We start from the raw sequence: 14889 nt of genomic DNA, 5'->3' as shown, positions 1-14889 counted from the left end.
CATTCAGTAGCATTATTGATAGTTATTCCTAGGACTGAGTTTTCTGCGGTATCTATTTGAGGAAATTAATCTCAATTTTCCATGCCTCTCTTTCTTTATCTCCTTTCTGTTATTATAAATATTCACTTAAATAAATTTATAAAGGCTCTTTAATGGTGTTGAGATGTCAGTGCTCTTTGGCTATAAAATTCAAAGATGACAGGCTGGGGTTGTAGCTCAGTGGTAGAGCGCTTTCCTTGCATGCGTGAAGCACTGGGTTTGATCCTCAGCACCACATAAAAATAAATAAAGATACTGTGTCCATCTACAACTAAAAAAAATTAAAAATTCAAAGATGACATCTAATGTGCCTATTTTAATAAAAATGCAATTGCCTTATGTAGTAGATACATAAGGAGCATTTGTGAAATAGTCATCCTAGTGAGGTTTTATACAAATTATACCAAGAGGAAAACATGCTTCTTTGGGGTTAATATGCCAAGAGTCATGTTCCACTTCTGCCTTATCTACCTCTGGGACTACAGGCCAGATTCTTCATTCCAAGTCCTGTTCTTGTCTGTAAGAGAAAATAATGATTCTGCCCTCATTGATACCAGGTGTTATGATGGCCATGTTGAATTATGTACATAGCAGTGTAAAAATTCCATTTCTGCCAGGGTGGACCCCAGTCTAGTACAGCACACTCCCAGCTACCTGTAGTCTCATCTACAGCCACTCTTTGATATTATTTGTGCTGAGATAAACATTTATTTCATGCCAGCATAGTGGCTTCTCACAACACTCTGTGCTTTCTAGAATGTTATATCTGTGCCTCAAAAGTCGACCTCGCTTGCCAGACACACCTTAAATACCTAATCGCCTGTGCATTCTCCCTACTCTCTCCTCATTTGAAATAGCCTCAGCATGTTCTTGTCAGTGTTGAATTCTATTTGGTCATGTATCTGTCCTGTATTCCTAACTAAAGTTGAGGGTCAGGATCCTGGGCTTCAGTATCTCTTCCCACATTAACAATGCCCTGGTATGCATCACGAGAGACTGGATATTGAATCTCTTGCTTTGATAAGTCAGGTAAATGCCCAGGCCTTATTTTCCATATTTGTTTAACACTTTGGGCAGTACCTAAGGTCCCTTTGAGCTTTGGCATTTGGGATGTTCCCGTGTAAATATCCTTCAGTCTCAGTACAGACAGGTAAGGTTTGAAACCTATGCACCCAGTAGCAGGTGCTGCTTCTATTGTGAGCCTTGTTGGGAAGCCAAATGCTGTAAACAATGGTGAGAAGGACAGTCTCCTCTATATGAGAATTGTGGGAATTCAGTGAAGAGCTAATGACCTGGGAAGAGAGAGAGAGTTAGTACCTTCTATGGCAGTGGTCTCAGTTTTCTGGGAAGTGCCTCCAGGTAAATGAACAGGAGAGTCCAAGATCCTGATGTGCATGGAGTGGGGTTGCATGTGCAGGGTGTGGGTGTGAGGAGAGTTGGTGGGCTGTACAGTATACCAGTGGAGATGCCCACCAGTCATGCAGAGATGGCAGAGTTAGGGCTCCTCAGAGAGTGGAGAGGGTACTGGGCACTAATCTGGGTACCAGATGATGGCTGGAGAGAATAGGAAAACAGCCACAGCAGAGGATCATCCTCCCTTCAGCCAGCTGCAGCATCACTGGGGAAGTATCCTAAATTCAGAACCTCAGCCCCACTCCCAGTAATTTTGGTTCTCTAAATCTATACTGGGGCTCAATATCTGTGTAGTAATAAATGGTCCCAGCAATTCTGATGCAGGTGGCCAGTGAACTTCCCTTTGAGTAAATGCCACGTTGTCCCTGAGAATGTTGTAAACCGAGGAATTGTAAGGTTTGCATAGATACACATCTGTGCTGGGGAGACAGATCATGGCCAGTTCATTTTAGTTTCTCCAGGAGGTCCATTAGCTCCCCAAAGTCTCAGAATCACTGAGCTCAGAGAAAAGCATGCAACACAGAATGAGAGCAAGACCATGGCAGGACTACTGAGGTCACTAATCTTTAAGGAAACATGGTGAGAATAGGAAAGGTATTTTCAGGGACTCTCCTGTAAACACATGAGGGAGGCAAGGGCTTACCACTCAATTTGTACATCAGGATTATGTTTGGGTTAATATTTCACTGTTTAGAGTTTATACTGTTTAGTGGATTTACTGATTTAACAGTTTATTTATAATAGATTTTTTTCCTCCTCAAGAAACAACTCAAGTCCACATTTTGTTTTCTGACCTAATTAAATTTTCTGATTTCCCTCTGGGTTTTATTTTTTTTTTAAATTCTGAAGTTAGCAATATCTAGAAGCAAAGTAGAATGAAGGTATTTATTGAGAATTATTAGTAATGGAGCCACATTTTTCTCTCCTGTGGTTAAGGTCATCTCTGCAATTCTGTGATAAACATCTCTGTGAAATCTATAGAGCATGTGGGAAGAAGCTGTGATGGATGCAACTTAGTTTTTACTCCTAACCCATGAATTTTATATCAGTTAAGGGTACCGCTGAAAAGTGGTACATGTTCCCTCATTTCTCCTGAACCCAGGGTAAAATGAGTGTGCTGTTGATAGTGGAAGATTCACTCCTATAATGGGATGCAGTGCCTCTAGCAAAGGGACTCTGTGGTGGAACATGTGTCTCCCAGCAGTAGCTGTGATGGAGTTCTCTGCTGGTTACACCAGCTGGGAATTGTGGCTTCCAAAGTACTACATTTCATTATTGGTTTGAACATTTCAGAGCTTGAGCTGGTCTATGAAGCTTCCTCTAGACAAATTTATGGCCCCATGAAAGGTCACTGTTCTATAAGACTGATCAATATTATATTGATCTACAGAGATCTGTATATACAATGTGCCTGCACTAGGTTAGATACCGTTAAAGATGAAAATCCAATGTGGCCAAGGCCAAACACAAGCTTAAGGAGCATTTCATAAGAAAGAAAGATCCAGGCCATGTATAATCAACTATAAAATTATATTGCGACTGGCTGAGAAGTAGCTCAGGGGTAGAGTGCTTACCCACCATGCACAAGGCCCTGGGTTCAATCCCTAGCAGTGCAGCAACAGCAACAAAAACTAAACTCAGACTGTTAAACTAATGGTGTAGTGGCCCTGTGAGTCACTTATCCCAGGGACTACAGCTTCTCATAGGTCAGCTATATGAAAACAAAGGAAGTTTCATGATAAATGGAACTCACCACACACCAGGCTATATGTTAATTATATCCCAGTGAATCATTTCTGGAAGCATATAGGACTCAGACCCAGTGGGTCTCTTTCCAACAAGCTTATTATGAAGACACTGAATAAGTTTTTCTTCCTCTTCCTCTACTTCCCTCTTCCCCTGCCTCTCTTTTTTTTTGTGGGGGTGGGACCTATTCCCCACCCAGCTTTCATATGTCAAATGAACTTAAGTAGCTTTTGTCAAAAGTACAAAATACTTAACATCTAGTTATTTATACTTGTGGGTTGTTTGTGTGGACCTGTGCACTATAGCCCTAAATAAATACTTTCTGGAGTGGATATAGTTAGAGGACTGACAGTATGAATCCATTTATATGCAGCCTTTGAGTTTTAGGTATTTAGCCTCTGTGCTGTAGACTGAATGGTATTTGTTGTTGTTTTTGCTAACCAAGTGCTCTACAGCTGAGTCATACCCCAGTCCCCTCAAATAACTTTAGATGTTAGTACTAAGCTAAGAAGAATGCTGTTGAAGTCATATTAGGTGGGTTTGGTTTCTCTCTCTCTCTCTCTCTCTCTCTCTCTCTCTCTCTCTCTCTATCTATCTATCTCTCTCTCTCCCTCTCTATCTATCTATCTTTGTAATGGGGATTGAACCAAGAGGTGCTTTACCACTGAGCTGTATTTCCAGCCTTTTTTATTTTTAAGAAAAGAGCCTCAATAGGTTGTACAGGGCCTTACAAAGTTGCTGAGGCTGGCCTTGAACTTGTGATCCTCCTATCTCAGCCTCCTGAGGGATTACACAGGTGTGCCACCACACCCTCCTGTGTTAAGTGATCCTTTCAGCATATGTGATTTCATCATTTCAGATTGGAACAGTCACCCCAACTAGGTCCCAGACCACACAGGATTGAAAGTACTGGATACTTTGTCCTGTGACCTTGTAATCTTTGCTTTTTCATAGATCAGGAGGCTGGCCGGTCCTTGGCTAATGTTTCTGTCAGTGGAATGCCTTCTGTCTCCTCCTAATCACTGTCTTCATGGTTGAACATTGAGCTCAGCCATCTTTTTTGCTTATATTATTTATTAACTTTATTCATTTTGTTTTTATATCATAATCATTCCCCCAGAAGTATACTTAATACACAACAACACATTTTAACCTCCATTGTATTATTAATAAAGAATCAATAAGAGAAGAGAGAAAGAAATGACTGTGAGGTCTTAGGATAGAATTTTGAGATAATCTAGACATGAAGTTGTCAGATATTGACAAATACTAACTTTTTTGTAGCCCAGTTGTTTTGTAGCCAATGGAATCTTCTGCCAGGCTCAGTGAGGATGTTGTAGTCCCAGCTACTCAGGAATCTGAGACAGAAGGATCACTTAAGCCCAGGAGTTTGAGGCCAACCTGGGCAACATAGCAACACTCTGACTTAAAGAAAGGTAAATGAAAGTTGAATATATCTATAGAAGTAGGGTTTTTGAAGGGCTTGCAGTGGACAGATATTCCAAAAGTAGTCAGAGGGTTCTGACAATCACATTTTGGAAAAACAATGATATAATACATCCATGCTATTTCATAGACAGGGCACTGGACTGTAAAGAAAAGAAAACCTTTACTAGCTAGGTAGGTAAGTGGATTGGTAGGTAGGTAGGTACAGTATAAAATATATGTATACATAAACACTTGCATATATGTAAAATCATTCAATCCTTATTGTTTGTTTCTAAATATTTTTTAGTTGTAGATGGACACAATAACTTTTATTCATTTATTTATTGTTATGTGATGCTGGAGGATTGAACCTAGGGCCTCACATGTGCTAGGCAAGCACTCTACCACTGAGCTACAACCCCAGCCCTTAATCCTTATTCTTGAAGGTAGTTCATTCTATAGATGAAAAGATGAGGAAAGCTTTTAAGTAAACGGGGTTGGGACTTACTTTGATCCTTTCTGGTGACAGGTTCTATTCTTTCCATCACATTTCCTCCCTGGTGCCTGGTTGCCTACTTGAAGCCACATGCAGGCATGGGCAGGTCTGGGGCCCAGACTCCTCCTTCCTGGTCCAGGGCCATTTTCTCAGATGGCTTGCTGTCTTTAGTCAGTGGTAAAATGTCCACTAAAAGGTAAACAGAATATCAAATAACCACTCAATTAGAACAAGAAATACACTCCAGCTACATTGATCTTGAGAAGGGTTAATGTCCTTAGTTTCCTATATTTTAGCAACTGTTTGGTCAGCTAGCGAAATAACTGCTAGGAAAGCTGATTCATGACAATTTTTATGCCTTGTGAGTATTTCTCTAAGCTTGGAGAATTTTGCATGGAATCAGCTTCCTAATTTTAAAAATTATATAACAAATTATTTTTCTTTAAAGTGTTCTTTCTTTATGGTGAGTGGAGACATTTGATATTGGGTAAGCATTAACTGCTTTTATGTTTCATAACCTTGAAAGATGCATAGTATGTAATCATTAACATTTTTTTTATGTTTAAAACCTATAACCAAACACAACTGACTGAGGCATTAAACCAGGGCTCCAGTATGATACACATAAAATCTCTGTGTTTTCGTTGACTTATGCTGAGGTCTGTCAAATGGCAGCCTCATTCTTAGAATAGCAGGCCATGGGTATCTAGGAGAATTCTTATATCTAGTTGCTAACTCTGGTTTTCTGTTTATCTTTTTATCTTATTTAGGAAAAGGAGACCTTCAGAATGAGTTTTTGTTCTTTCCCTTGGCTCCTATAGTAGTTTGAATCCCCTCCTTTTAACTCCATGTGTTCCCAGAGTTAACTTCCTTGAGGACAAGGACTTCTTTTACATCCTCTGTCTCTCTAGTCCACTCCCCTTTCATCCCCAGTGCCTGACCTAATGCCTGGCACCAAATCCTTAGGAGCCTTGGGGCTGAGAGAGGGAGAGGGATGCCATAATCAAATCAAAGAAGAGACTGAACAATAGAATCAAGATTTCTTCTTCCATTGGTGCAACCTGAGTATTTGTTAAATAGAATAATTTGTCAAATTAGATGCTTTTTTCTTCAGTGTTTCTAACAAAGAGATCAGTAAGCAGTGTTTGTCCTTACCTGTATTACAAAAAAACTTCACACAATTTTGTTTAGTCCAGCAGGTATTTAATGATTTGCAAGTATTTTTCTAGGATTGGGGATAGGGATATGGAGATGAACAAAAAAACCTGTGCTGATCTGTGGAGCTCACAATGCAGTAGAGAAGACAAAATGTCTTAAGGACTTAATATACCCCACACAGTACTATTCTAAGAACATCAAGAAGACTTATATATTTTGCAGTGGTGGTCCACAGAAGGAGAATTGATTTTATCTGTTAAAAGATATCAGGTTCCTATGTGAGGTGGCCTATGAGCTGGGATTTGATTAGTACTTGAGAGTTTTCAAGGTAAACTCTGGGCTCAGGGTGGGGAAAACCTGAGTAGGTGCAGGAACTGCATAAGCATATGGCAGCACGGTCATTGGAGATGAAGAGATAGATGGGAATTACTAGAGTGTAAAATTAAGTGGAAACAGTAGGAAGAATAGAAAAGGTAGAAGGGGTCAAATCAGAAAAAAAAAACATATGTCACATGATAAAATTTGAGTCTTATCCCATTGGAAGTAAGAAACTGATGAATAGATTTAAGTAGAGTACTTAAAGCTATGTATTTATAAAATTCAGCTTGCAGGAAATGTGTGGGATTACTAGAGGGGGCAGATATGAGGGAATGGTTCAAATCAAGTGGATAGCTGAGCTGAAACTCAAATTGTGGGGGAGGATGGGAAACTGATAGGAGACACAATGAAGGGCATAAGATGTTGGGCAGAGAGTTAGGTTACCCAACCAATGCAGTGTGGATAAAGACACGACTATTACTCTTTCTTCCTGTTTCATACCTTATGAAACAGGAACTTAGCTGTGACTTTCTTTGATGCTTATCATCTTCTATCAATGACTACACTTTCACAGAAATCGCCAAGTCCAACCTTCCCACTTTCCCAGGCAATAAGTGATAGATGTTATGAAGGACCCATATATTCTGTAGAGCATAAATCCTCAGAGATTTTCCCATGGTCAAAATTATCTCTGAAAACCCATTAGGGAAATTCTGCATTGATGATTAGCATACTGTTTCTCAGTAATTTCAACAGGGCCACCCTAAGGTCCCTTTGGCATTGGAATATATTTTCCTGTTTGAACACAGAATTAGGTGATTTAGAGTTTGGACCCATGTTTTAGTAAAACATTCAAAATTTAACACTGAGAATTACACTGACCCCAACAGGATGCCATGCTAAGAAAAGCATGAAGGAACGGAGACCAACTGGATGAGGTGGAGGGAGCGCTCTTCTTCTTTCTCATTTTTCAGTTCCAGCTCTTTGGATCATTTGATTATTGTACTCCTGGACTAAATGCAATGACTTTTCTCTATCTCACACTCCTCCCTTTTCTTCACTGAAATCATCTAGGTAAAGTGCACCTCCACTGTGAGGACTGCTCATCTCCTTTTTATTCAGGGAGCAAGACACATATAACTAGTATATCCAGAACTTAATGTACCCCAGGTCCCTGATTCCCTTCAGTACAGGTCAGCTGTACAAGTTACCTGATGTTAGATGAGTAATTCTCCTAATGATAGCAAATTGGAATGAATGTTTTGCCAAGAAGTTATATGAAATTATATTTATTTTTCCTTATATGTTGATTCTACTCAGTGATTGTAAATGAGTAAAAAAAAAAGTTTATTGAGTCATTGAAGCTTTTTATTTAGGTGAGCTTAGGTTAATCAGCACCTAAGAAACACACACAATTGGCTGGCTGTTTTAAATTTTGGACATAAATAATTGACTTGATTGTACCGCCCATTGGTGAATTCAGGACTTTATCAGCTGTTCCAAATAATGATTTATGCTAATAAATCATCAAGTGATGGATTTGTAAATCATATTAAACTGGCAGGAGTGTATTAAATGAAATTCTGTTTTTCGTTAATTTCCTGGGTACTTCTGACAAGTACCTGGGACCATTTTCCATGTAGGATATTGAATAATCCACTTAGAAAAATGACAGATTAGGGCTTTCTTAGCAGGAAATTAGAGCAACACTTTGATCCAGCTCTGCTATTTTGTTTTCCTTATTTACCTGAGAGATATTTATGACTTAAGTTATTAAATTAGCTCAAGCACCAACCTCTAAAAGACTTTCTACTTCTTGCCCCTTTTGAGGAATATAATAAAATCCATTGGTGAATGAAAGAAAATATCTGAATCTCCTATGTATATTTTGTAGTAATTCTTTAAAAAGTCAATTACAAGCACACTTGTCATAATCAGTGTATGCAGAGTACTACAGGTATACAATTTATAAATAAATATAGAGTAGTCATTCTTTCGGGGGGGGGTACTTTAGCACTATTTTTTGATCTGTGTTCTCTATGAAGAGAGCCATTTAATAGTTTGTGCTTGATAAAAGCTGCCTTAAGTAGGGTCATTCTGTATTTAGAACAAATGAAAAAAAGTTCCAGAAAACTTCTCAAAGAGTCTTATAGTCTTTTTACAAAATAACTTTAAATGGACTATAATTACAATGGGAATGATTGCCTAGGGTATATAAGTCACTTTAACCTATAAAAGAACAATTCAAAATGTGTGTTTATCTTACAACTTTATGAAATTTACTTTTGTTTGTCCTCCACTGCATCTTAGAAGCAGCACTTTCAGGAGCTTATTTACAATGCATTTCATTTAACAGTGTGTTGTTTACTTATTTCATGGATGTAGGTGAATAATAGACTGGAAAAAGTATGGACTTCACATGCAGACCTTGGTTGAACTTGAGAGGCCGAAGCAGAAGGATCACAAGTTTGAGACCAGCCTAATCAACTTAATGAGACCCTGTGTCACTAAATATAAAGGACTGGGAATGTAGCTCAGTGGTAAGGTACCCATGAGTTCAATCCCAAGTACCACCATCACCATAAAAATAGATAGATAGATAGATAGATAGATAGATAGATAGATAGATAGATAGATAATGAACTATAATGAGGGACTGGAATAGGAGAGATTGGGTAGTACAGACAGATGAGTGCTCTGAAAAGTAAAGGAATAGTAGATATATAGGACAGTCTCTGTCTGGACATCTTGGCAAACATAGAGCCAAGCAGGAGACCCAGGACAGGATGTAGCCTTCTGGATGGCAGAGTAGTCACTACAAGGCTATATCTGCAAAGCTTGGAAGGAATGTGCCTTCTGGAGGGAAGGCAGGGGGCAGAGAAAACTGTGAATGGGATGCATTCCAAAACCTCAGGAGAGGTGCAGGGCAGGTTGCAGTTGCTGGAAGAGTCAGTCTCTGAGAAGGCTCCTGCATGGTGTGCTGAGGATCCTGCCAGGGAGTTGAGTGAGGCCATCCCTCCTTCGTGCAGAGTCTCTCCCACACCCTCTACTGATAATCTTAGCTTCTTGCCCATTAGGACAGGTGATTTAGATAAAGGGCCCGGGCACATTTTTGCAGAGTGAGTGATGAAAAGTGTATATAGACCTGAGAGGTATAATATATGCTGATAACTGGTACACACATAGATCTTTAAGAAAATTCAATGAGATGATATATATAAATTTTTGCATGGTTTTGTGATGCAGTGAGTTCTTTGAATCAGACATCTTGAGACAGGAGTCTTCTACTGGTTGTGAAAAATAAATAATAATCATATTATCCCTTAGATAGCATTTAGATAAAAGGCCTGGATACATCCTGTAGATGACATTAGGTCCATATGGAGGCAATAGTAGCTGTCAGTACCAGAGAACTTTGTAGATCAGGAGTTTTTCTCTGAGTATCTTAGTTGTGTACTCATATATTGAGGGCTGATTAATAACTTTGAGCTAAATAAACATTCTTAAGTAGTATCTCTCACTCCCAAATGTTAGATAATGCAAGAAGCAACTTTTGAAGAAACCCTGAAGTCAGTTTAGTGAATCTAGAGCTCCCTTTTGCAAAACCAGGTGGAACACAGTACAAAATATTCACACTCTCAGTCGAGATACATTGGGTTAGTGAAGAGTGCACGTAGGAGGGCTGGGTCAGGGTGGCATGACTGGCTCACAATCAAAAACACGTTTTAAAACATCTTTCAATGGTTGGCCCTAATCTTTGTCAATTTGTCTTCCTTTGTCTTTTCCCAGGCCTGGAGTTTCAGTAGGATATAGAATGATGATGTGAAAGATCTTGGAGGATTCCATTTTGGGTAAAAGCAGGCCAGTTCTTCACATCTTATATCGTAAAGATTTCATACTATTGTTGTAGTCATTTATGGTCCTCCAAAGAAAGAAGAAAGGCAAATTCCTTTTAGGATGCAAATGACAATAAAATATTGTCATTTCATTTTAATAAAATATTTTATTTTAATAAATTAAAAGTGACCCTTATAGGCAACTCACCTTGCTACCTAATTATTGCCAGGACAAAAAAAAGTTTGAAAGCCATAATTTGTGGAAACTTCATTAACATTTTACTGGCTTATAGTTTCAAACAAAATAAAAAGTAAACATACTCAGTGATTAGTCACCTTTTGCAACTCTTTTACCTTGGGATACCCAGAAGATTCAGGTGAGGTATTTTGGGGGGCTATATAAAGATTGTTTTCATTATTTAGGTGGATGTTATATTACACTTCCTTTAAAAATTTTCAGGCAAAAATTATTGCAGCCAGATCCTACATAGAATTTGGGGGAATTCATTGCCTCTTCTTTTAAGAAGTGTTCACTCGGTGCTTAGCAGGTAACAGGTCTAGGGAATACCGAGGCAATAATAATACAGTTTGAATCAGTATTGCTTTTGAGCAGAATTCCTACCCTGTTCATGGCCTTTCAGATAACTGTTCTTACAGCCTGCAGTTTTCATGAGAAGATATCTGGGGGTTTGACTCCAGAAAGTGTACACTATGCTATTACACCAATTTCCATGAAAATCAAAACCAAAACATTAACTTTGTTCTCTCTTTAATTGGTTGTTTCAATTCTTTTGACACTTCCTTTAATATTATTTTAGCTCAAAAAAATCACCTTTGCTATCTTCATAGTTCCACCAATAAAGGTTGTTGTGCATGGGGGTATATGTATTCTAGGGCTATTGGAAATTCTATGGTTGATTCTATTTTCAAGGGGCTCAGTAATCAGACATGGGCCTAGAAAGAACCATAATATACTTTTATATTTCCTTTCAAGTGATAAAAACAGCTTTGTATCCCCTCACAGGCTTTGTATTGGTCTTCTGGGTTTGCTCTCAGCCACATGTGCTACCCTTGGTATTTGGGTCCATCTTCAGTGCCAACAACTGACTTGTAAACCAGATTTTTAACCATTCTTTGCTGTTCAATGGATATTTATCATTATTTCTGTTTTAAGATTGCACAATAGAACTTTCACAATTGTGCTGTTTCCACTGAGGTCTCTTTTATATAAAAATTTATGATTATTTCATTCTTGTGGACTATTATTCATGCCGCTCCAGTTGGGGTTATCCCTTCAGTACTGAAGCTATTCTCTATATCAAAATTAGGGATTGCAACTAAGGTAGGGGGAAATACCATAAGGATTTGTGTAATCTTCTAACATTTCTTAACCCAAATTGGAAAATTGTTAGCACTAGGCATTCAATGAATCCATTTTGCATTTAAACTTATTAAAACCTAGTAAGAGGGAAATACAAATGATTGATGGTTGAGTTTAATTCTCTATCTTTTATAATGAATTTTCCGTTTCCACAAGAAAGTTTAGTTGAAACTAAAAGTGTTAGAGATGTTACTAAAGTCAGTGAATGGATTTCAGCCTCATACCTGGAACTAAGGACTAAGAAAAGACTAGAAAACTGGTAGAGACTATTTAAAACAATTCAAAGTTCCTGGACTCTGCCCTATGTAACATTTAATAGCATATCAGAAGCAAACACTGAGAGCATGCTTACTTTACTTTCAGATACAGACTGAGTATCCTTTTCAGAAGTGCTTGGGACAAAAAATGCTTTAGATTTTGGATTTTTTTAAAATTTGAAGTATTCACATACATATAGTAAGACGCTATGGGGATGGGACCCAAGTCTGAACACAGAGTTCATTTATGTTTTACATACACTTTATATACATACCCTGAAAGTAATTTTATGCAATATTTTTAGTGTACCTACTTTTTGAATGTGACCCATCATCACATGAAGTCAAGTGTGAAATTTTCCACTTGTGGTATCATATTGCTACTCAAAAATTTTCAGATTTTGGTAGATTTTGGATTTTCTGGTTAGGCATGCTCAAACTGTAATGTAAATTTAGGTAGGATGACTAGTACCTGAGCAACAGGGCAGTATGTTGAAAGCTCTCCACAGATGACAGTGATGCAATGATAGTCCTGTGTTTGAATTCAGAAATATCACCTCATTACATAAAAGGAAAAACAACTCAGTGGCAGAGGTATGGAAAGGATGGATGATTATGAAGGCTCCCAGCAATTCAGAAAGGACCAGCACCTTGCACAGACTGTTGAAAGAGCAGAGGTCAAGGGAATGAGCTGGTTGAATTCTGGTCTTTTGGACCAGTATTCAAAAAGCAGCTGTCATGCTACTGACTAGTCTGAAACCCATCTAGTAGGAGGAATTTTAGGGGAGCAAAGCATGTTTTGTTTGGAGACGTAAAGACTTAGAACATGACAACTCTTTTCAGATGATTGAATTTCCCATGCAAGAACTGAGATTTTTACCATTTCTTCATGGGTGGAGCTAAGATAAATGGGTTTCCATCTCAAGAAGCAATTTTGGGTCTTTTTAAGGGGATTGTTGTTGTTGTTATTATTGTTGTTGTTTTGCTGGGGCAGAACCCAGGTCCTTGTGCATGAGAGGCAAGCACTCTACAAACTGAGCTATGTCCCCAGCCCTTAAGGGGAATTTTCTGTGTGATAAGTATATGTTACAAAATTCTGAGTGTCTCACCTCTTCAAAGACTGTCTGAATGTTCAGGAGATTTGACTTGAGCATTTGTATGGAAGTTAGATCTGGTGATCCCCAACACCTGTTTTCTTTTTAATTTATCTTCTTGAGATCAGGAATACATTACATACATAATGTAATAATATTCTTAAATTTGTGTTTTCTTGACTCAGATCTTAATTCTCATTGGCAAACACTTATAATTAATATTTTTGAATTCATGTAATTAGTATATTAATTATTGTTAAGTAATGGGTTTCATAATAATATTAATTATCCATTTTATAATGATTAGAATTTTCAGAGTCATTAATATGGTTGATATAATTACGTGTGTTACCCAGAAAACATGTGGATAAAGATCTGATGGTATAATAATTCAGAGTAACAGACATTTAAGAGGATGTGGGGTGAAATCTACAATCATCAATGTGCTGAATGCTTTTGATGCTGAAACAGATGAACTGCTCTGCATACACTGCATTTTCTGTTGTTTTTGTTTCCTTATTTAAATAGCTTCATTCCTAATAGCAAAATTAAGCAAATATTTAACATATGTTTAATCTTGAAATTCTTTTTGCCTTTAAAACTTATATGGACTATAAAGTAAGTTTATAATCTCTTTTAATTTTGAGACCCTCCAAATCTCTGAAATATTAAAATGAAAGAGGTTCCTGTGTTAGATTTTAGAATGATCCTTTGAAGAATATTTTGTATTTTATCCATAATTTGTATTGCATCTTGTCTTCTACCATTGTGCCAATGTTGTGGTGAAAATATTTCTCTGGTTTTTTGGACAAATGATATAATTTTTAAAAATTGAAAACATATTGAATGCTTAGGGAAGTTTTATTAAAGTTTTACATGTACAATTAATTTTTAAAATTCCTATGTATCTGAAAAATGTGAATTTTAAAATTTCTTAGATCTTCCTTTCAGTTGTCTTCTATGGATATTAGATTCTTTTGGAGAGCAACATGATATAGTGGTATGGGCAAGGCATGGTTAATACTCAGCCATACTTAGCAAATTTATGATAATGGTGAAATCCACAGATCCTAAGTAATAAAGGCTAAATCAAATCAGATCCAGTTTGGCATCAAGTAGGTGTAATTATCACAGCTCATTGAAGAGGTCTGGTGGTCATTACTTTTCATTCTTTGACATCTTAGGTGGTTGCCTCTTTGAGGAACCATAAAGCACATGTGGATATATTCAGGCTGAAGATGATGACTTCCATTGGTGGCAAGTGAACACCTTGACCAAACCAACTTCTGATCCATGAAAGCCATCAGGTTAGTTGTTAGTGTTAAGTTTCCTTTTTAAAGTAAAAGGAGCCCAAGGGTCTTAATCATCATCATCTTCAATGTTCACTGGATAGTGTTGAATGATGGAGGGTGTTTTCTTTGAGTGTGGCCATCAATGGCTGATTAGCCAGCAAGGGTGGTATAATTAAGAGGACTGATTACAAGAGTTTTGACTTTATATCTCCCTCCTTATGGTTTACTTACAGTTTATTTCCCTTATCTTTGGGTATACCTTAGCTAGATTAATTGGCCTCACCCAATTGATCATTTCCCAAAAAGCAGATATAGGGGGTGGATGTCTTTTCTGGAAAATGTGACTCATGGATGGAATTTTACTTGGAGAATCCAAATAACAAAGTCTCTGTCACAGGTAGGAGACCTTGGAAGTGACTAAACATTTCTCA

General features: G+C 37.7%; 1 protein-coding gene across 1 annotated transcript in view; it reads left to right on the top strand.

Annotated features, from left to right (window-relative positions):
- The window catches only part of LOC144369871 (uncharacterized), a 130719-nt gene that overhangs the window by 93792 nt on the left and 22038 nt on the right, over window positions 1-14889 (top strand). The window contains exon 4 of the transcript XR_013429701.1: window positions 14351-14473. The gene's annotated coding sequence lies outside the window, so the exon portion shown is untranslated. The remainder of the gene's footprint in view (window positions 1-14350; window positions 14474-14889) is intronic.

This window comes from Ictidomys tridecemlineatus, chromosome 13, assembly GCF_052094955.1.
Source record: "Ictidomys tridecemlineatus isolate mIctTri1 chromosome 13, mIctTri1.hap1, whole genome shotgun sequence".
Taxonomy (NCBI): Eukaryota; Metazoa; Chordata; class Mammalia; order Rodentia; family Sciuridae; genus Ictidomys; species Ictidomys tridecemlineatus.
This window is presented reverse-complemented; position numbering and strand designations above follow the sequence as displayed.